We start from the raw sequence: 24,039 nt of genomic DNA, 5'->3' as shown, positions 1-24,039 counted from the left end.
TGCTGCGTGTGTCTCTATTTGGGAGACAAGTGATAATGGTGACTTTAGTGGAATTTTGAAATCTTCAGTGACTTCAGTGAGTGGCATCTTCAGTGTGAGAAACACTGGTTGGGTAGACGGTACCCAGAAGTGAAGTCTGGCTGTGAGCTCGGCGCTCGTTTTTACTATGTGCATGCTTGAATTTGTTTTAAATGTGAGTACCCCTATGTTTTTTTATATTAAAATAAATAGTCCAAACCTACTACACAAGAGGTTCCCTCCTTTCTGAATTTTTCCACACACACCCAGTCTATTTCCCTGAGTGGATCCATACTGACTGACCTAGCCCCAGGAGATGGGATGTTAGAGGAAGCAGACACCAGGCTACAAATACACCAGGAACCCTGTTTGGAAAGGAATATGGAGAAAACCCCCACTCTTCGAGTGATCACCCAGTTCTGACACTCTGACATGCTGATTACCTTACAACAGTGAGGTAAGAAGGTAGCACACCTGCGGGTGTTTCTCACACTGAAGATTCCACTCACTGAAGTCACTGAAAATTTCAAAATTCCACTAAAGTCACCATTATCATTTTTCTAGGCTACTTAGCACTTTATCACTACATTTGCACTATATTATTTGTTTATTTTGCTCCCCTGTTGGCACTATTTTCACTTTATTTATCATATGGACTTTTATGAACTTAATTAATTTATTTACATAATTTGATGCCAATTTCTTGTATTCATTTCTATTGCACTGATTACCTCTAAGTGCCCTGATTTATTATATATTGTAATTTCTTTATCTTAGCACCCCATATTTATTTGGTTTTGGAGCGCAACACCAATCTTTGATTATCATTATATATTACTTTGTGGGCAGTGTTTGACCCATACGGCGGTTGAAGCACCAGAGAAATTGCTATACTCCTCAGTAGCATGGGAATACCTACTTGTTCCATTTCTATTTGGAGACATCTCTTCACTTCCTGTTTATTTGTCAGATGTCAGATCAGGGAGAAATATTCTCCACATTTCCTGTCTGTTTGACAGTTGTCCAAAACAACAGGAAGTGAGGTAAAATCCCACAAATGGGCACACTGGCAAAAAAAAAAAAAAAGAAACGTTGGAACCTCTATGGGGACATTATGTTTTCATTTGGGAGATTACCACTCTTGTCCTTTATGAAAAATATCTCCTTTATGTGAACAAAGACAGTACTTTACTGAAATTCCAGGCCATACCCATTTTATCCAAAACAACAAAAAAATTAATAGTTTTTACATCTAGTGTATAACATGGTTTCTAAGTATTCAAAAACATACCAAATAATATCAATGCAACAACTGAATGTTTAATAAAAATGTTTTGACACTTTCTATGAATAATAGAGTGCCCAAGTAGATGGGAACAATAGCGAACTTCTAGTTGTTATTAAGATTTGCCGAACAAGTATGAAAACTTTAGCTTTGTAGATGCTTAGCAAACACACAATTCTTAAGAGGTCATTGCAGTTCCTTTCTCGTTCAATGTTTTTATTAAGGTTTTTCATGAGAAGTACATATAAGTAGGCTTAAACATGGGAAACAGTCAAAAATATGAACAATAAAAATGAATATAGATGTCACTGTATGATTAACAAGACTCTATCCGAAAACAAGACTTATAATATAGTAGATCCACTTAAAGAGCCAGAATTGGAACTCTTAAAGTGTTGGCGTATTTAATGAAACGTGCCTCCAGACTACCCATCCACCCCTAATGGGCACAAACTGTGGATGGGTGGGGGCACAACTGTATTCATTGCATTTCCTCATCCATTGTTATATTCTATCAATTTTATTCAGTAATGTAATGCTAAAAGCGAAGATATGAAAACTGCACCCATGTCAGCAATAAGAAATCATCTGTAAACTGACCTGAATATAGTAAACTATGAGTTACAGCATTTTGTAAATCATTACTGCTCTTGGCTGTTTATGAAATAGGTCTGTGTTTTTGCCGTTTTTTAGCTCTAATTTATTTAAGGAAAAAAAATGTATTTTAAGATTTAATTATTGTAATCTGTTTTATTATTCAAATACAAGCAGAATAAATAAAAAAGAAAATACGTTTTATTTTATTAAAGATGTAATTTACCTTCAAGTCCAAATGCTTGTCTAATTTTCAGACGCAGGCCACTATGCTGCCGATAGCGTACGGCATGATGAATGCTACAATAGCTAAGTGCTGGCTGTAGGAAAGAAGACTTATCACCTCCAATCCTTTTCTTATACCAATCTACCACATTGCCTTCTGGAACTGTAATAATAACAAAAACTAGTCAACTATCAATCAATCACCATATATGAAAGAAATGACATTACATTAGCATTTGTTCTCTATTCTAGTATAATAAACAGTATAATATTGGTATAGTATACTGTAGTAATAACAGTATAGTATATTATATACTATACTACACTATACTATATATAGTATAATATTTCTATAAGTCTTGACTTATTGTGTAAAGTACTTGGTATTAACAAAATACCACATGATAGAGAACATTACACATGCAGTAAAACTTTGGGACAAATGTCTAAAACATGGTAAAGAAAAAATTATTACATTGCATATTATACATACTATAGTTTCCAATAAAGGATAGCCAAACACAATTAAAAAAAATTAGGTTTATTGTAAAATAAATATATTAACTACTTCCATTCTGGGCCTTTTCTGGCACTTTTTGTTCACATGTAACAATCATTATTTTTTGCTAGAAAACTACTTAGAACCCCCAAACATTATATATATATATATATATACAGTATATATATATATATATATATATATATATATATATATATATATATATATATATATATATACACTTTTTTTTTTTAAAGCAGAGGCCCTAGAGAATAAATTGATGAATTTTGCCATTTTTTAATGTCACATGTTTTTTGCGCAGTGGGTTTTCAAACATAATTTTTTGGGAAAAAATATACTTTTTATACTTTTTGGAATTTTAATGCAAAACTACAATCCATAACCCATTTTTTTGTAAAATATAAAAGAAGTTACATCAAGTAAATAGATACCAAACATGTCACGGTTTAAAAATAGATTTTTACAATGTTGGTTTAATTTTTTTTTCTTCTTTTGCTTTTATTGCTGTCACAAGGAATTTAAACATCCTTGTGACAGCAATAGGCATGTGACAGGCCCTCTTTATGGAGAGATCTGGAGTCTATAAGAACCCAAATCCCTCCTCTGCAATTAAAAGCATTCAAAACCCCAAGATCTGTGTTTTTAAATGCATTCAAAATTAAGAAAAAAGATGGCGATGGTTTCCGAGCAATCCAGAGGGGATGTCATGTCATTGCTTCTGGGTTACTATTATGAACACCCGATCAAAGCCAACCCCAGCTTTTTCTTGGCTGTCAGGCCAGCCGGTGGATGTGTCAGCTGGTTGCTTGGGTCTCCTGATCGGACTGAGAGAGCCGCGGAAGGTGGGGGGGAGGGTGGGGATTGATTAGCCGATCCGAATGCTAATTCAAGAGAGCTGATCGCCGGCTCTAAAGAAATGATACCGGGATCATGCCTGCAGTTGTAGGCATCATCTCATTATAACCACAGAAAGTCCAGCAAAGTAAGAGTATGTTGCTGGATGGGAAGTACACAAATAATTGTATAAAAGCTCATTTAAACCAGATGCACTGAGATGCCATGGGATGCATTTTTGACCACGCTTCAACTGAATAGACAGTCCAAAATCCAGGATACTCTATGGGCATAGTTTACACTATTGCAGTGCAAAAAAAAGTACAGCATGTTGCATTTTTCTGCACTGCAAATGCACAGAAATGCAACGCAGTGCCATGCACTTAAAAGCCCAAGGAAGAAAGGGGGCGAAAGTGAGCTCAAAAGAAACACAAGCTTAGGAAGACTGCACCGCGAATGCATGTAAATACGAAAAAAAGTGCACCATTGCACATGCAAAAACACACAGTAAGCACGCAGTTTCTGGTGTGAATGGGCCCTTATTTCAGATGGAGGATGAGAATGTTTTAGATGTACAATGATACTATGCCACTTCTAGTATGAAAATGTATCAGATGGAAAAGAAAACCTATTATGTTAGATTTAGGAGAACTATTTATGAAGGAAAGTAGTATATTTGATGTTTGATGATAGTTTGACTGGTTCACACAATGCGTCTTTATTATGTATCACTATTTACCATGGATTCCCATTACCCTAGTTCACACCAGTGCAGTGTGTTCTAGTGCAGTCAACAAAAGTAAAATATGTTGCATTTTTTTTATATGGAACACAACTGGAACACAGCAAAACACAGAATAAATGCACTGTAGTGCACATGTCCTCAATTGAGATTAAGAATAAAATAGGGGAAGAAAACACACTGGAATGCATCTCAGAAGCATCAAAACCAGAACATATAAAAAATGCATTAAAAATGTGCATGCAGAAATGCATCGGAACATAGAAATGGTAGCGTAAATCAGCCCTAAAGGATGATATTTAACCAGTTCACGCCTGGCCTTTGGCAAGATGATGCTGGTGGAAAACTTGTGTAGATTCAGGTGGACATCATATGATGTCCTCTCAGATCATGCCCTGTGCGCGGCGCGATATGTCACCGGCTGCAGCCGCCGGACACAGCCGGACACAGCAAATGACTGATCATGATACCAGTGTGCTGCCGGTACCATGTGACTGCTGTAACCAATCACAGCTGATCAAATGACAGTTGTAAACAATGGATGGCGTTCTTTCAAGCCATCCATTGTATACAATTGTGTTGCTAGCTGTGATTGGTCAGTGTAATCCCCTGGTACAGACTGGGCCAATCAAAGCCCATCTGTACCATGTGATTAGCTCTGCTAATCACAACAAAACAAACTGAATGAATCGATTTCATTCAATAAAATGCTTGCATATAGCAATGAAATTCATTGCTATATGCAAGCATAATGTGTAAAAAACAAAAACAAAAAAAAGACGAATCACTTCCCCAGAATAGTACAATGTTACTATGGTAACATTATATTGCTCTGGTCAAAGTGTGTTAAAAAAAAAAGGGCGTAAGAAAATCCAAAAATAATAAAATAATTTAAAAAAAATGTTTTTTTTTTTTCATACTGTCACCAGTTAACCACTTCCCACCCGGCCAATGCACATATACGGCCAGGTGGGAGCCGTCTACTTCTGATAGGACGTTCAGGAACGTCCATCAGAAGGAGCGGGATCACGCGCGCGCGTGCCCGCTTAGCGGCGCAATCCCGATGCGCCCGTGTCACCCGGACACGGCGCATCTCAGATCGGCAGGAGGGCTCTCTGATTGGCCCTCCTGATCACATGACGGCCGTGTCCAATCACGGCCGTCATGTGATGTAAACAAACAGCCGGTTGCTAGGCAATCGGCTCCTCCTCTCCTCACACAGAAGTCATCGCTGAGGAGAGGAGAGCAGATCGCTGCAGCCGGCTGATGATCAGTGAGTATGAGCTGTTTTTACAGCTTTTTACTCACTGATCACCAGTCTAGTGTAATACACAACACACCACACAGTATAAACACAGTCCCCACATATGTCCACAAAACACACATGTCCCCAAAACATACATGTCCCCAAATAAAAAAAACACATGTCCCTAATAATAAAAACATGTCCCCCACATATGTCCCACTAAAATCACATGTTCCAATGATTATCTGCACACATATATACGTGATCACCTGCACACATATGTACATGATCATTTGCGTACATATGTCCGTGATCACACAAACCAATTATTATACACTTAGCGGAACTTTTTTTACCAAAAACATGTAGCAGAATACATTTTGGCTTAAATTTATGACAAAGTTTGATTTTATTGGATTTCTTTTAAAATAGAAAAAAGAAAATATTGTTTTTTTTCCCAAATTTCCACTTTTTTGCGCTTATATCGCAAAAAATAAAAAACGGAGTCGTGAATAAATACCACCAAAATAAAGCTCTATTTGTGCGAACAAAATGATAAAAATTTAATTTGGGTACAGTGTAGCATGACAGCGCAATTGTCACTGAAAGCGCTAGAGCGATGAAAGCTGAAAATTGGGCTGGGAAGGAAGGGGGCGAAAGTGCCCTGTATTGAAGTGGTTAAAGAGGAAGTAAACCCTGATGAGTCTACTTCCTCTTTCATTCCCTGCAAAGGCAAAGCATAATGGACTACTATTCCTCGCATGACGTCACTCCCACGCATGCGCACGGGAGCCGACACGCGCGCCAGCTCCGTCGCTGAGAATGCCGCGCTCAGTGCGCCTGCGCGCCGCTGTCTACGGCACATGCGCCGTAGACAGCGGTGCCCATTTTCGGGCAAATATCTCCTAAACCATACAGGTTTAGGAGATATTGCTTGGACCTACAGGTAAGCCTTAATCTAGGCTTACCTGTAGGTCAAAGTGGTTTGTAAGGGTTTACAACCACTTTAATGTACCTGATCACCACCACACACGTTATATGATGATGCTGCACTGCACTGGTAATAGTATGTAAAACATTTTTTTAATTTCTTAATTTTCCAAAAACTTATGACAAAAAAATGACAACTTCAAAAAACTCATCCTGCCTTTTACAAAATACCTTGGACTGTCTACTTTCCCCAGAATGACAAAAGGGTCCCCAGATATCCCCCAAATGACATAGGGGTCATTTGGGGGATATCTGTACTGTCTTGACATTTTTGGGGATGAGTGACCTCATCATGTGGAATAAAGTTGCATCAGGTAAAAGATGAAGGATGATGAGCACAGGATGAGGTTTTGTCATACACATGAGGTTGTGTTCTATGAACTATGAAGCTGTGTTAAACACATGACAAAGCTGTGTCAATAAATGATAAAAGTGGAGATCCTAAAACTGGTATCACAGGCCTGACTCTTGTGCATTTTTCTCATATTTAAAGTGTTAATAAACCCACAACAGTTAAAAAAGTCTGTATATGCAGCAAAGCATGCTTGTTATGCTCACTGGTTAATCCTCTGCATTGTGTAAAAAGGCTGTTTGATCGTGTCTTCTCTGTTCCTCCCCTTCTTCCACAGTCCCCAAACCCTCTCCTGATAGAACAGAGCCTCGGGGGCAAGCTGCACTTGCTCGGTTTGGTGTATATTGCTAGAAAGTTTTTCTTTTTCTTGGGAGAGTGCATGTGATCAGCACAGGGCCAATCAGCCTTGTCCAGACAGAGGGTCGGGGGTCCTGCACCCTTATAGGACAATCAGGGAAGAATGAAAACTCCTCCTACAAGCTTTAAAGTGGTTGCAAACCCTTACAACACTCTTTGACCTACAGGTAAGCCTAGATTAAAGTTTACCTGTAGGTCCAAGAAATACCTCCTAAACCTACGCGGTTTAGGAGATATTTGCCGAAAGACATGCGCCGTAGACAGCGGCGCGCAGGCGCACTGAGCGCGGCACCCGTCAACGGCAATATGCTGCGCGTGTCGGCTCCCGTGCGCATGCGTGGTAGTGACGTCATCGCGGCTTCACCGAATGACAGCGGCGGAGCAGCGAGACCCACCGGGAAGATGGATGCACCGGACAACAGGGGACAGCGGTGACATCGCTGGCTCCTGTGTCAGGTAAGTGACACATAATGGACTACTATGAGATGCATAGTAGTCCATTATGCTTTACCTTTGCAGGGAATGAAAGAGGAAGTAAACTCATCAGGGTTTACTTCCTCTTTAACCAATGCTTAGCTGGACACTGTTAAAAGTCACAAGCTAGCACTAAATGCCTTTGAGAAAAGGTATTTAGCAGTTCATATTTACTAAAACTATTGCATGTCCATGTTCTGTGTACTGTGGAAGACCAGATATGGTGAATGCAGGGTCCTGGGTTTAGTAACACTTTAAGTAGGCTTTCTCCCACAGTCCTAAAACATACTGGCAAGATCATTTACTTCTTCCCTAACTAACCTTAGTATGCATGTGGCTCTGGCAGGAATAACAAGGGGTAAGCCTCATCAAGGGCGGGGATAGATTTGAAGGTTTTAATATTCTCTGTAAGCACATTAGGGTGAGATTTTGTGTTGATGTTTCTGTTCACAGATCTTAGAATGTGACAATAATATTTAAATCAGATTCTCATATATTCATCTAAATTCAACACTGCAACACTCTATTATTAGAACCTATCCAAGCATACAGTAACAGCACAAGATAGATGCACAGCTTAATGTGGAACTGTACTGTTCTAGGAAGACTCCTGAAGAGAGTTGGCAAAACACTTGATTGCCACTCATGGCTTTTTTGTATCTGTGTTTTTGTTCTTGTAAATGCAGTGTTTCTCATTATGGTATTTGTTTAAAACGTAAAAAGTAATGAAGTGACTGCTTAATGCTATGGAAAAATTGGTGTCAACATATTCTCCTTCCGTAGCATGCCAGTCTGTAGTCTGTATACCTTGGCTCTGCTCTTTCTCCATTAACTGTTCTGCCATATCCTTCACCTGCATGGGGAACAAGGTATCCTTTTGAAATGTGGACATAATCTCCATTTCTGACCTTGTAGGCTTAGCATCATCTGTGAAGTAGTATCCTGAAGCATAGCTGGGCACAGGCACTGAGCTCTGCAAGAAGAGAAAGCATATAGAGAATGTGACATGATTGGCAAAAATAGAATAGTTGGCATTGTACACACCGCCATATGTTATGCTGCTTCAGCATTGCTAAATCAACATAATGATGCCTGTAATGGTTTGTATTCATGCTTGGACTGCATACACTGTTCTTGAAACAAATTTTACACATTTCAGCTGCAGTAGCTTTTAATAAAATGCCATGGGAGCAGCATAAAAAGGACAATGAGAATGGCAGTAAATTGCTAACAATAATTGCACAATGGTTTTATGCTGTATCTTAGCTTGATATACATGGACCTACAGTATTCCATATGTATCCACAGTTTTATCACTGGTATTACAGTAGATGTCAAACAACAGCTAGAAAGCTGAGTGGTCACTAGAAGAGGATTAAAGTAAATTTTATTGCTTTAGGCGAACCTAAATTGGAACTCCAAGAAATAAAAATTCTAATCTCGGGAGCTCAATTGCTGTATTTTTGGTTTCAGCAGGTAGAGTTACACCATAAAGCTCTGTTAACAAAACCATGAATAAAGAGCAAAATAAATAGAAGCACTGAAATACTTAAATCAGAACTAAACCCTCCTATCCTTGATAGCCAAAGAAGCTATCATCTTAGCATTTGTTTGATCTACAGTTATTATGGTGCTGCACGTGTGATCATCTGATACCAGTCATTTGATGGTTTGACAGTTTGGTTCACAGAAAAAGTAACTGACAGTTTTCATCAGGGCTCGAGTGCTGCGGGAACGCATGGGAACAGTGTTCCCGTACTATTTCCACAGCGGGAAACACCGTTCCCATTAGCCGCCTGAGGGCTGAGGCTATGCAGCGCGTAGTCCTCCGCTGCTCCTCGGCCGCCCGAGTGACTGGTTGCTAGGCAGGGGCCGCTCCGCGTCTAGCAACCAGTCACGTGACGTTGGCCGTACACGTGGGCACGCACTGGCACGAGCCAGTGAGCAGTGTGACACACGCTGCGTGCCTGCTTGGATCCAGACTGTCCCCTCCCTCCCCTCTACCCAGTGCCAGACAGTCCTGGCCTCCTGGGGACACAGCCGCTGCATTGCTTCCGGTTTACTTCTCTCCCGAGAACAGAAGGGAAGAGGATACCAGGTTAGTAACTAGTGTGTAAGTTTCACTCTGCAATACCCTGCCAATACTCTGCAATACCCTATCAATACTCTGCCAATACTCTGCAATACCCTATCAATACTCTGAAACACCCTATCAATACTCTGCAATACCCTATCAATACTCTGCAATACTCTGCCAATACTCTGCAATACCCTATCAATACTCTGCAATACCCTGCCAATACTCTGCAATACCCTATCAATACTCTGCAATACCCTGCCAATACTCTGCAATACCCTGCCAATACTATGCAATACATACCCTGCCAATACTCTGCAATACCCTATCAATACTCTGCAATACTGTGCCAATACTCTGCAATACCCTGCCAATACTCTGCAATACATGCCCTGCCAATACTCTGCAATACATGCCCTGCCAATACTCTGCAATACATACCCCACCAATACTCTGCAATACATACCCCGCCAATACTCTGCAATACCCCATCAATACTCTGCAATACCCCACCAATACTCTGCAATACTCTGCCAATACTCTGCCAATACTCTGCAATACCCTATCAATACTCTGCAATACCCTGCCAATACTCTGCAATACCCTATCAATACTCTGCAATAACCTGCCAATACTCTGCAATACATACCCTGCCATACCCTACCAATACTCTGCCATACCCTGCCAATACTCTGCTATACCCTATCAATACTCTGCAATACTGTGCCAATACTCTGCAATACTCTGCACTACCCTGCCAATACTCTGCAATACTCTGCCAATACATACCCTGCCAATACTCTGCAATACCCTGCCAATACTCTGCCAATACATACTCTATCAATACTCTGCAATACCCTATCAATAGTCTGCAATACTCTGCCAATACTCTACAATACCCTATCAATACTCTGCAATACCCTGCCAATACTCTGCAATACCCTATCAATACTCTGCAATACCCTGCCAATACTCTGCAATACATACCCTGCCATACCCTGCCAATACTCTGCAATACCCTGACAATAATCTGCAATACCCTATCAATACTCTGCAATACTGTGCCAATACTCTGCCAATACTCTGCAATACCCTGCCAATACTCTGCAATACCCTGCCAATACTCTGCAATACTCTGCCAATACATACCCTGCCAATACTCTGCAATACTCTGCCAATACTCTGCAATACCCTGCCAATACTGTACAATACTCTGCCAATACTCTGCAATACATACCCTGCCAATACTCTGCAATACCCTGCCAATACTCTGCAATACCCTATCAATACTCTGCAATACTGTGCCAATACTCTGCAATACCCTGCCAATACTCTGCAATACATACCCTGCCAATACTCTGCAATACATACCCCACCAATACTCTGCAATACCCCACCAATACTCTGCAATACCCCACCAATACTCTGCAATACATATCCTGCCAATACTCTGCAATACCCTGCCAATACTCTGCAATACATACCCTGCCAATACTCTGCAATACTTACTCTGCCAATACTCTGCAATACCCTGCCAATACTCTGCAATACCCCACCAATACTCTGCAATACATACCCTGCCAATACTCTGCAATACCCTGCCAATACTCTGCAATACATACCCTGCCGATACTTACTCTGCAATACTTACCCTGCCAATACTCTGCAATACCCTGCCAATACTCTGCAATACATACCCTGCCGATACTTACTCTGCAATACTTACCCTGCCAATACTTACTCTGACAAGACTCTGCGATACTTACCCTGCAATACCCAGCAATGCCCTGCCAATAATCTGTAATACTCAGCAATAATCTGCCATACCCTGCCAATACTCTGCAATACCCTGCCAATACTCTGCAATACATACCCTGCCAATAGTCTGCAATACTTACTCTGCCAATACTCTGCAATACCCTGCCAATACTCTGCAATACCCCACCAATACTCTGCAATACATACCCTGCCAATACTCTGCAATACCCTGCCAATACTCTGCAATACATACCCTGCCGATACTTACTCTGCAATACTTACCCTGCCAATACTCTGCAATACCCTGCCAATACTCTGCAATACATACCCTGCCGATACTTACTCTGCAATACTTACCCTGCCAATACTTACACTGAGAAGACTCTGCAATACTTGCCCTGCAATACCCAGCAATGCCCTGCCAATAATCTGCAATACCCAGCAATAATCTGCCATACCCTGCCATTACTCTGCAATACCCTGCCAATACTTATCCTGCCAATATTCTGCAATACCCTGCCAATACTTACCCTGCCAATACATATTCTGCTAATACCCAGCTATACCCATCCATGCTCAGCCAAAATATTATTGGGGGAGATGACGTGGATATTACAGTGGGGGAGATGTATATTGCAGTGGGGACTATATGGTGGTGACATTTTCACAGGTTTTTGCAAATTCAATTATTATTTGCTGATCCGAAAAATTATCTAATCTGTGACTCTGATCCAAGGAATGATCCGATCCGTGAGTTTTTTGATCCGTTGCCGATAATCTTGCATGGCAAGGGCAATGTTATTCCAGTTTGTGGGATATTTTCTAATTTGCTGTATTTGAATTTGGAACAGGGTGTATTTGTGTTAGAAATTCCCTGCGAGGGAAAGATCATCACCCATTGTGTTGATTATTCTGTTTGACAAGTTAACTTATTTTGTTTTTGTAAACTGGCACTTTACAATAAATGTTGTACTGTATTTTCTGTGAAATATATATGCATATGAGCGTACCTTTTTTTTTTTTTTGGTGGGGGAGTGGATCTTGGGTGGGAGTTCCCACACTTTTTTCCCCAGGACTTGACCACTGGTTTTCATTAATGGCATGCCAGGAATGTAACTGTTTTGGGGAACTGTTAAATGGATGGGGTTAGCTTTACCTTCATGGGGACCTAGGTTTTATTTCCAATAATTTTTATTCAGAGATTTTTTTTAGATTTTTAGAAAGTATACCAACCCAACATTTTCCATTGTAACAAATAACAGTTGCTGGTTATAAACCAGGTTACAAATCTTTGCGATACTTAAGAGTACATGTCAATAAATATAAATTATCATCATCTACATTATAGAAATATAAAATAAAATAAGAAGAAAACAATATAACAGAAGAAAAAGGCATCAAGCGGTGAAATTACATCGTGTCCCATCCTGACACATCTCACCTCTCTAAAGATAGTCAGAATGTGGGAGAATACGCTTAAATAATGTAGTTTTAATGCTAGAGTAACCCGTCTCTTTCATGGTAATCCTTGAGTGCAGGATAACATATAGAAGAGAAGACACTGAGTTATAAAACCCCCCTGTTATATCCTCTTGATGCAACAGTCAGACTTAACTCTCATGTAGTCACAAATATCTCAATTGGCCCGAGGGCCTACCCAAAGGGAAATATAGAGAAAGATAAGGAAAGGGCATAGACGATAGAGGGAAGGAAGACAAAGCAGGGAAGGGAGAAGTGCACCCTAACCTAAAAGGAAAGCACTCCATGGCAATCACATCTCATAAGGCATCTGAGAGTTATTTAATCCAGGGATCCCAAGATTTGTCAAACAAAATGACTTTATCATTCAGGATTGCAGATAGGCGTTCATTTACCATAATCCAAGATAACTTTGACTTTAGCAGGTTGAAGGGAACCATACAGGATTTCCAAGACCTGGCAATGGAAATTCTGGCTGCTACAAATATAAAGGCTATGAGCCTCTTTGTGAGTCTCGACTTCCCCTCCACCATGTGACCCAGCTGTAATTACAGAGGCAATTTAATGAGGTTCACTTGAGTGAGTGAATATATGAAATTGTAAATACGAATCCAGAACCTCCTCACTTTTGGGCAAAACTTCTGAAGCACTGCAGGGAAGCACCCGGGACATAGGGTGCTAACCTCACTGCCACCATGTACAACCGAAGGAAGACCCTGTAGTCAGTCTTGATCAACAAGGTATTAATATATGATTTGGATGCACATTGTGCCAACTCACTCTACTCTTCAACTTCCAAAACATCTCTCAAGTCTTGCTCCCATTTATGCATACAAAAATTTTTTGGAGGCAGTGGCCAAAATACTGTAAATTTTGGGCAATGTGTGTTTGTTGAAACTCATACATAGATATTCCATCGGCGTATAGGAGGTTAAATCAGAGGTGTGATTCAGTGTCGATAAGACATGTGCTATCTGAGTATATCAATATAATTCTAAATTAGGAAGCTTATGCTTCTCCTGAAGAAATTCAGTTTGACAAAACACCCCTTTGGTCACAGAGATCTGTTATTTGTAGCAAACCTTTGTTGGTCCACCAAGCTAAATTTGGAAGATGAAGACCCGGGGGGAATTAAAGGTTGCCAAACAGCGGAACCAATGGGGTGTGTGGGGATTTAAATCAATGCGTGGCCAGTAAGCTATCAATAGTTTCTATGGGTGGATTGATCTATCGTTCGATGCATTGATTCATTTTATAGATTTTCTTTTATATCAATAGTTTCAATGAAAATTATAGAGTAGAAGACAGCATAAATGATCTATCCTTCACCTGCATTCACATTGAGTGGCTAATCTCCTTATTGGGGTATAGGGATGCTTCCAAGTGTCAGAGTGTCGTGTATGAAAATCGATCAACTGAGCCAACAGCACAGCATGATTGTATTTGATCAGGCCAGTACACTCAGGCCCTGGGACCTAGGTTTCAATGCCCCCTGGTCATACCTGACGAAGGGGCCCTGCATGGCTCCAACACATTTCTGTATGTTTATCACGTGACCACAAAATAAAGCTTTGGACCCTTTTGAGGAATCCTTGGTGCGCTGATGACATTTAATTATCCACGGTTTCCAGCCTATGATCATTACAGCACCCAGCACCACTGAACACCGGGTTTTCTTGAATGTGTGCATGGGGAACATTGTGTTTAGACTGGTCATAAAAGCGTTAACATTATGTGTATCCCCTGTTCCTAAAAATTAGGCTATAGTGTAAATGTAGTTTTTGGCTGAGCTGTAAACAGTTTAGATTTGATTGGATATTTGGTTCTGTTCTAAACATGGCTGAGTTGTGCATTTCCCACCGTTGCCAGTAGGTGTCACTGGTACCACAGGACAGCGTGAGAATTACAACTAGGTTGAGCTGTAATGGATATTCTTTTTCCAGAAACAGCCCAGCCCCAGTAAGAGGTGCCTGGCTGCTGTGCATTCTGGGAAGGGGTATTTATTGGACAGATGCCATGTGCTCTTAGTCATTCGTTACCTCGGGGCTAACAAGGATGTGCTGTTGCAAGTAGGCTCAGAAGCCTGTCTGGGGCTTACTAACCCTGAGGTGGTCCTTAGGCTGTCTTGCCTGTGTGGAAGAAGCCGAGCCAATCCTGAGGAGATTCAGGGGAGGACCCTTGCTGGAGAGAGGCAGGGTGAAGGCTGGTCTCTCAGGAGGGCCTGGTGATTCGTTTGGAGGATGCACCTATATCTAAACTACCCTTATAGGTTCTGGTACTGTTAAGCTGTTCTACAATCTAAACAAGGTAACTAGCTCCTGGCTGCTAAGTATGTGAGAGACACTTATCCAAGAGTTTTACTGGCTGCTAAGTCTGTGAGAGAGACTTATCCAGGAGTTCTACTGGCTGCCAAGTCTGTGAGAGAGGCTTGTCCAGACATTCTACCCATTGCTAGCTCTGTGTGAGAGACCTACCCAGGTATTCAAGTTCTGCTAAAAGAATGCTGTTTGTCCTTTGGATTCTGTAAGTGGAGTCTGTAAGTGATCTGCTAAAAAGGGTACCTGAAACCTCCTCTAACCCTCTTTCCTACAACCTTTCTCAAGTTCTCATTAATGCATTGAAAAATACCTAAAGTGATTGGCACCTAAATTCTGTTCTAACTTTCCATTATAGCCATGGACTCAGCCCTGGGGTGAATGTAAGCTCGCTCCCTGCCTCTGGAGGTACTTCTTTGCTCCCAGTAGACCGGGGGGGGGGGGGTGCTACATATGTATACCTGTTCTTGGTGCATCCCCAACCTAAAATGCTAAACTGTAAATAAATGGAGCCATCAATTATTTCTTATTCAGTCAAAGAAGTTTGGACACTGTCACCTAGCCCCAGCAAAATTAAAAGTGTCTTTGCAAAGGGCCCCCTGACCCCCTATTCTCACCTGACCAGCACTTCTTCTGCAGCAAAAACAAAAATGAGTTATGTCAGTGACCTGGAGGAGCGGTGACATCCCTTCCTCGGTAATGTGACAGCTCTTGGGTCTAAATGATTGGCTGCTAAACCTAAGCACTCTCACTGGGGAGAAGGCAACCTACTCCTCTATACAGAAAAGTGACATTGTTAATTTTCCCATCATTGGCAAATTTACAGTATCTCTTTAAGTTCTCACATCTATAATATACAGTAAGATACATAAAACGAACTAAAACGCAAAAGAAATATATATATATATATATATATATATATATATATATATATATACACAGCATATACTGTATATATACAGGTACAATCACAACCCTCCCAGTCAAATACTGAAAATATAGCTTTTCTTCAGCAATGGATTACAATACTCATAGATTATATAACTAGGAAGATATACAAAGGGCTATTAAAGTGGGGTACCCCCTAAAAAAAAAAAATTTAAAGTCAGCAGCTACAAATACTGCAGCTGCTGGCTTTTAATAATCGGACACTTACCTGCCCCAGGGTCCAGCGATGCGGGGGAACGAAGCCCCCCCCTCGCTCCCCGCTCCGCTTGCGGCGCCGTCATGCATACTGTGGGCACCCGGCTGTGGCTTCACAGCCGGGCACCCACTGCGCATGCGCGAGCGGCGCAGGGCGCCGTGATACGCCGTACAGTCACCTGGGACACATGACAGGTCCCAGGTGAATGTGCGGCGCGAGGGGAAGTGATGTCACCAGCCCGGGCAATGAGGAAGGCAGATTACGAGGGACCCCCTAGCAACTGGTATTTAGAGGTGAGTAAAAAATTTTTTTTTGCCAATTTTTTTTTTTTATTTTTTTTACGAATTTTAAGCAGTTTTAATTTTTTGGTGGCAACACCACTTTAATTAATACACAGCAATGTTTAAGAACAGAAAGTAAGTGGCAAAGTACATAATTCAAAAATAACCAATCAGCAATCATGCTTCATTATTATGAATAAAGGAAAACTACTATCGGTTGTCTACTATGTGACATATACTGCAGATCCTCATTTCTTTTATATCATCCCTTTTAATAAGCCTGAAAGTGTTGCTGCACAATAATCCAGAAGTAGATAAATACTGCTTTACAAGTGCAGGTGTGCAAGAGTAGTGTGGAGGCTTTCTAGGGAAAAACTCCACAGTTCTAATATTTTCCTGTCTCTCAGTGGCAGTGTTTTCTTTTGACTGTGATCTACCCTTTGTGCAGATCCTCCCACTTATACTGCTGGCCTGGAGCAGATTCTGTTCTCAGATACAGGGCACAAAATTTCTTTCCCTTTTTGGTTTGCATTTGTGACACAATACTACATGCTTGAGCACTTTTCAGATGAACATAGATGTGCTCCAGTGCTCTGACCTAAATATGCCAATGACTATCATTTGCAAAATGAAGACGGTCTTAGAATCCACATGTATATCTGATTATTGCAGCTGTTCTTTGAAAAGGATGTAGTTTAATATTAAATGCCATATTCATTCCTCTGAATGCAGCAGTTCACAGTCACTTGCGTCTAATACCATTTGTGCACCGCAGTGTGCCTTTCCAAAACTTTAGATATATTTACTGGTTATAAACACTTGAATCCTAAAAAGGACAGTTATTTTTTCTTTATTTATAGGTTGACGGGTAAAAAAATAAATAAAAAAAATTGAAGAAAGCAGGAAGAAGATGGAGACTGAAATAATAACAAGAGACAATAGAAATGAGAGAATAAATGTAATGTGTATAGGCTTTGCTTCCTACCTTATAGTGCTAAAAAATGGGTCCTCTTAAGTGTTATGCCGCGTACACACGATCAAACAAGCGGGTGGAAAAGTCCGGCAAACTCAAGTCCGCCGGACATTCCCCCTATGTGTAGCCTCCGGCATACTTTTTTGACCCGAAAGTACGGCGTACTTAGAAAGTAGTTTTACACTCCAATCTTACCGCCGGACTCGCATTTCGGCGGACAATCCGGCCGTGTGTGTGCCAGTCCGCCGTACTTTTGAAATGAGCGGACTTTTCCCGCCCGGAGAAAATTCCGCTCATTTCGAGCGGGTCTCCAGGTAGGCGGGGCCCGCAAAGGATATGTCGCTGGCCCCGCCGCCTGGTATGGACTTAAAGGGGAACCCCGACGCCGAAAAAAATCAGCGTGGGGGTCCCCCCAGGTCCACATCAGACCCTTGTCCGAGCACGCTACCCGGCCGGCCAGGAAAGGGGGGGACGAGTGAGCGCCCCCCCCCCTCCTGAGCCGTACCAGGCTGCAGGCCCTCAACATGGGGGTGCCTTGGGGAAGGGGGGGCCGCGCGGCCCCCCCACCCCAAAGCACCTTGTCCCCATGTTGATGAGGACAAGGGCCTCTTCCCGACAACCCTGGCCGTTGGTTGTCGGGGTCTGCAGGCAGGGGGCTTATCGGAATCCGGGAGCCCCCTTTAATAAGGGGGCCCCCGGATACTGGCCCCCCCACCCTATGTGAATGAGTATGGGGTACAATGTACCCCTACCCATTCACCTGTAAAATAAAGTACAAAAAAAACACAACACACAAGATAAAATAGTTTATTGCCCCTCTTCGGTTCTTCTGCCGGGCCACCGCGCCTTCTTCTAGCTCTTTTACAGGCGGTGGCCCAGTCTTCTGTCGCCGCCGCCGCCTTCCATTCTTCTGTTCTTCTCTTCTTCTTCTTCAGATGTTGCCTCGCCGAGTCCTCCGCTCACAATGACAGGGAACGGGCACGCGGCGACTTATATAGGGACAAGAGGCGGGGTCTTCGGTTGATGTCACATGGGTTGATGTCACATGGCGACAGTCCCAGCATCCTCCGGGACTGTGACATCTTAAGGGGGCGGGGTCACCAGAAGAACCGAAGAGGGGGACAAGACCCCCGAAGTCGGAAGAAGAGGCCGGCGGCGAGGAAGAAAGCCGGGCTCCTCCGCTAGTAAAAGAGCTACAAGAAGATAGCGGAGGAGTCCGGCGAGAAGACCCCCGAAGACGGAAGACCCCCGGAGCTGTGCAATAAACTATTTTATCTTGTGTGTTGTGTTTTTTTTGTACTTTTGCCGCGCGGCCCCCCCTTCCCCAAGGCACCCCCATGTTGAGGGCACGCGGCCTGGTACGGCTCAGGAGGGGGGGTCGCTTGCTCGTCCCCCCTTTCCTGGCCGGCCGGGTAGCGTGCTCGGACAAGGGTCTGATGTGGACCTGGGGGGACCCCCACGCCGATTTTTTTCGGCGTTGGGGTTCCCCTTTAAGTCCATACCAGGCGGCGGGGCCAGCGACGTATCCTTCGCGGGCCCCGCCTACCTGGAGACCCGCTCGAAATTAGCAGACTTTCCTCCGCGTGTGTGTGGGCGAGTCCGTTCATTTCAAAAGTAGGGCGGATAGTACGGCGGACTTAGTACGCCGTATTAGTCCGCTGAAAAAGTGCCGTGTGTGGGCAAGTAGCCCGTTCGGAAAGTCCGACGGACAGTCTGGCGGGAAGTCCGCCAGACTAAGTACGTCGGACAGACGGCTTCGTGTGTACGCGGCTTAACCCATCGCAGTCCATGTCTATGAGCTAGCTGATTAATTGAAACCACTGTAGTCCATATGTGATTGATACCGTAGTTTAACAATTATTCAAAGAGAGAAAGAGTAATTTTATTCCAATACAAGTCAAGGGGTCAATTCAAAGAGTGTTCAATCCATTTCAGGGCTGCCAAGTTAGCTGCTGACAAGGCCTGTGCTTGTAATCATATAGGAAGAAATAACATTAAACATCCAGTTCACTTCCAGCCCATTCACATAATTTTCAATCAATGCTTGTGAAGGGGGTTGAATACTCTTTGGATTGTCCCCCTGACTTTTATCACAATAAAGGTGTACCTGAACCTCTTAGCAGTGGTGTGGCGCTTCAATTTACATTTTTGTTACATTACACTACAAGCAAAGGAAACTGTGGAGATCCTCTGGAGTGAAGCATTTTTACATAAACATCAATACTTTAGGATGGCAATACCAATAAGATAACATTATGAGTACAGTGCTATTTTTCCACTTTCTGCAACTAAGTCAAATGTGACTGGCAGTCTAGTTGAGAACGGTCCCCTTGAATGTTTTCTTATGCTTGAGTTGAGTTTTTCAATCTTTCTGCGCTAAAGTTTATTTAGACTTGCAAAGTATTAGACCCCTTTCACAATGAGGTGTTTTACAGGCACTAAAGTGCTAAAAATAGCACCCTGAAACAGCCGCTTAATCCACTCCAGTGTGAAAACCCAGAGGGCTTTCACACTGGAGCGGTGCACTTGCAGGACGGTCAAAAAAGTCCTGCAAGCCGCATCTTTGGAGCGTTGTAGGACCAGTGTATTCACCGCTCCTTAAGAACCCCTTCCCATTGAAAACAATGGGGCAGCGCTGCAGCAGCACCGCAGCAGCGATTTGCGGGTGGTTTTAACCCTTTTTCGGCTGCCAGCAGGGGCTAAAACTGCCCCGCTATCGGCCGAATAGCGCCGCTAAAACGACAGTAAAGCGCCGCTAAATATTGCACCGCCTTACCACATTAGTGTGGAAGTAGCCTTAGAGTCTTTGACTTAAATTCCCAAATTACAGTGCAATAAGGATGACTATAACAAGTGCATGTATCAGAAATACATTTCTCATGGATTCACAACTGCTGGAACAAGTGATTTTCCTCTGACAATAATCTTAAATGCACTAAGACAAATTCATTGTGTAAACACAACTGCTGCAATAAAATCAAAATGCACTCTAAAACAGATCTCCTAAACTAGATAAAATATGTGGTAAGCCAGCAAATCATTGAATTACATTTTAAAAATACATTTACAAGAAACGTACAAGTTGGAAAGTAACAGATGTATCATGGGCCGTATACTCGATAGGATTTTCCGACAACAAATATATTCGATGTGAGCTTGTTGGCGGAAAGTCCGACCGTGTGTATGTTGGAATTTCTGGTAACAAATGTTTGAGAGCAGGTTCTCAAATTTTCCAACAACAAGACTTTTTGTTGGAAATTCCAGCGTGTGTACACAATTCTGACACACAAAAGTCCACGCATGCTCGGAATGAAGCAGAAGAGCCACACTGGCTATTGAACTTCATCTTTGTCGGCTCGTTGTACGTGTTGTATGTCACCGCATTCTCGACGTTCGGAATTTCCGACAACATTTGTGTGACCCTGTGTATGCAGCCAACATCCTTCGGAAAAAATCCACGGTTTTGTTGTTGGAAATTCCTATCGTGTGTACATAGTATAAGACTACAATACCAATAGTTGTGGGCACCTTGTAAGCAGCTTAGGCACTGATAACAAAACAACTCAAAAGGCAGCGAGCAATTCCCCCTGCTGTGATAAATATTCATCATTTTACATGTATTATTCTTTTAGAATAATAAAAGAAGAATTAAAGTGAAACCTACAACATTTCACCTCAGTCATTAGCACCTAAAATTAGGTTCGCTAGGGTACACACTATAAGAAAATCGGGCAAACATTCATCCAATTTTTCTCATTGTTTCACAGCAAATCGGAACGAAAATTCGGAAGTTGTGTACACACTATGAGAAAATCGTACGAAAGTTCGTTGGATGAAAATTCTTGCCCGATTTTCTTATAGTGTGTACTCCACTTTAGCGTCTACTACAGACAGGAGAGGTTCACTTTCCAGCAGGACAATGACCCCAAACACACTGCTAAAGCAACACTTGAGTGGTGTAAGGGGAAACATGTAAATGTGTTGGAATGGCCTAGTCAAAGCCCAGACCTTAATCCAATAGAAAATCTGTGGTCAGACTTAAAGATTGCTGTTCACAAGCACAAACCATCCAACTTGAAGGTGCTGGAGCAGTTTTGCAAGGAGGAATGGGCAAAAATCCCAGTGGCAAGATGAGGCAAGCTCATTGAGAGTTATACATTTGGGTGAATAGTTATGCACATAGACTTTTTCTGTTATTTTATCCTATTTGTTGCTTGATTCACAATTAAAAAAAAACATCTTCCAAGTTGTGGGCATGTTCTGTAATATAAATGATGCAAATCCTCAAACAATCCATGTTAATTCCAGGTTGTGAGGCAATAAAACACAAAAAATGCCAAGGGGAGTGAATACTTTTGCAAAGCACTGTATGTCTTTGCCTCTGTCGACTGTAGGCACAAGCCTACTTTAAAGTTAATCTAAATACACAAATGTGGTAAATTTGGCACATGCTCCCAACACTAGTACACTATTTTTACAATATTAAAAGGACAATTACATTTTTGACTTCCACTATGTAGCAAACCCAGCTTGGCCCCAGGAGTTATTAACAAAATATGACCAACAGAGCTCAAGACTGTTGATAAATGTTATCAGTTAGTACTGTTCACATCCTTTACATTTCTGTCTAAACTATTAAATCCTATTTCAATTTTTTAGACCCTGTTCAAATCTGAGCATTTTTAAACACCTTTTACTGAGCTGTGTGAAATACTACGAGTAAGCTTCAATATTTGTTTTGTATAATGGATTTTTAAAATAATCTGAACTTGCCTCAGTGTGTGGTAGGAGTCGAACCAAAAGAAAACAGCAGGGAAAAGCAGGATATTTTTGTAAGTCTTCAGGTACTAGTGAGTCCAGTGTTTTTGAAGGTAAACCTGTTCTCAGTCTCAGTTGAAATCCTCCAGCCTTAAGCTTACCGTCATCATTAAAAACACGGAGCATGCAGTTCCCTAAATATAAAAAAATGTATAGTTATATGTTAAAAGTGTGAAATATTTATAATGTTTATAAACCTTTTAATGGAAATAGTTTCGCCTTTCAAAGGGTTTGTAACGCTGTGCATCCAGCCTTGTGATTAAGGGACCTCTGCCAGATAATACAGCTTGATCCTTCTCCTTCTGTCGGTACATGTGCATACAGCAAAGCCTAATTTGCTGCTAGTGCTACTCTCCCTTATACAGTTGTTAGAGTGATTCTGTACAGGGAATTATATCAGGGCTGATATCATGACAAATTTTGCTACTTCCACTAGTTGCATTTAACAATAAATCGATTGTTTTTTTAGCACCTTCCTGACCAGCCACCGCAGTTTTACCGTGGCAGGATGGCTCCCCTGCACGAGTCATCATAGCTGTACGTCAGCTCTTTAAGACACCTATGCAGGTGCGTGCGCGATGACCACCGGGCACCTGTGTTCGCTTGAGACAGAGCGATAACTGGGATCTGTGTGTAAACACACAAATCCCGGTTCTCTCAGGGGAAAGGAGACAGATTGAGTGTTCATACTAAGTATGAACAACGATCAGTCTCCTCCCCTAGTCAGTCCCATCCCCCCCACAGTTAGACCACACCTACGGAACACAGTTAACCCCTTGATCGGCCCCTAGTGTTAACCCCTTCCCTGCCAATGACATTTATACAGTAATAGGTGGCTATTTTTAGCTCTGACCGCTGTATAAATGTCAATGGTCCCAAAAAAGTGTCAAAATTGTTCAATCTGTCTGACGCAATGTCACAGTCACGATAAGAATCACTAATCACCGCCATTACTTGTAAAAAAAATAAACAAAATAAAAATGCCATAAATCTATCCCCTATTTTGTAGACATTATAACTTTTGCGCAAACCAATCAATATATGCTTATTGCTTATTTTTTTAACAAAAATATGTAGAAGAATACATATCTGCCTAAACTGATGAAGATTTTTTTTTTTTAATTTTGGGATATTTATTATCCGCTTCCCGACCGCTTCACGCCAATATACATTGGCAGAAGGGCATGTACAGGCAGAATCACGTACCTGTACGTTGCCCTTTAAGAGGCAGTGGGGGGCGCACATGCACTCCACTTCCGGGTCCTGACTCCGCTTGCGGGTCCTGCGGACTCGATCGCCACAGGGATACCCGCAATCGCCTCACAGAGAGGAGGAAGGGGGAGATGCTAAAGTAAACAAGCATCTCCCTGTTCTGCCTAGCAACAGTGACACTGATCTCTGCTTCCTGTGATTGGAGCAGAGATCAGTAATCTGTAAAACACATCAACGACCCCCACAGTTAGCAACACGCCCCTAGGCCACACTTAACCCCTACACTGCCACCTAGTGGTTAACCCCTTCACTGCCAGTGTCATTTACACAGGAATCGGTGCATTT

Source organism: Lithobates pipiens, unplaced genomic scaffold (genome assembly GCF_037356315.1).
Source record: "Lithobates pipiens isolate NorthernLeopardFrog02 unplaced genomic scaffold, aLitPip1_a1.2 Scaffold_16, whole genome shotgun sequence".
In the NCBI taxonomy this organism is placed as follows: Eukaryota; Metazoa; Chordata; class Amphibia; order Anura; family Ranidae; genus Lithobates; species Lithobates pipiens.
This window is presented reverse-complemented; position numbering follows the sequence as displayed.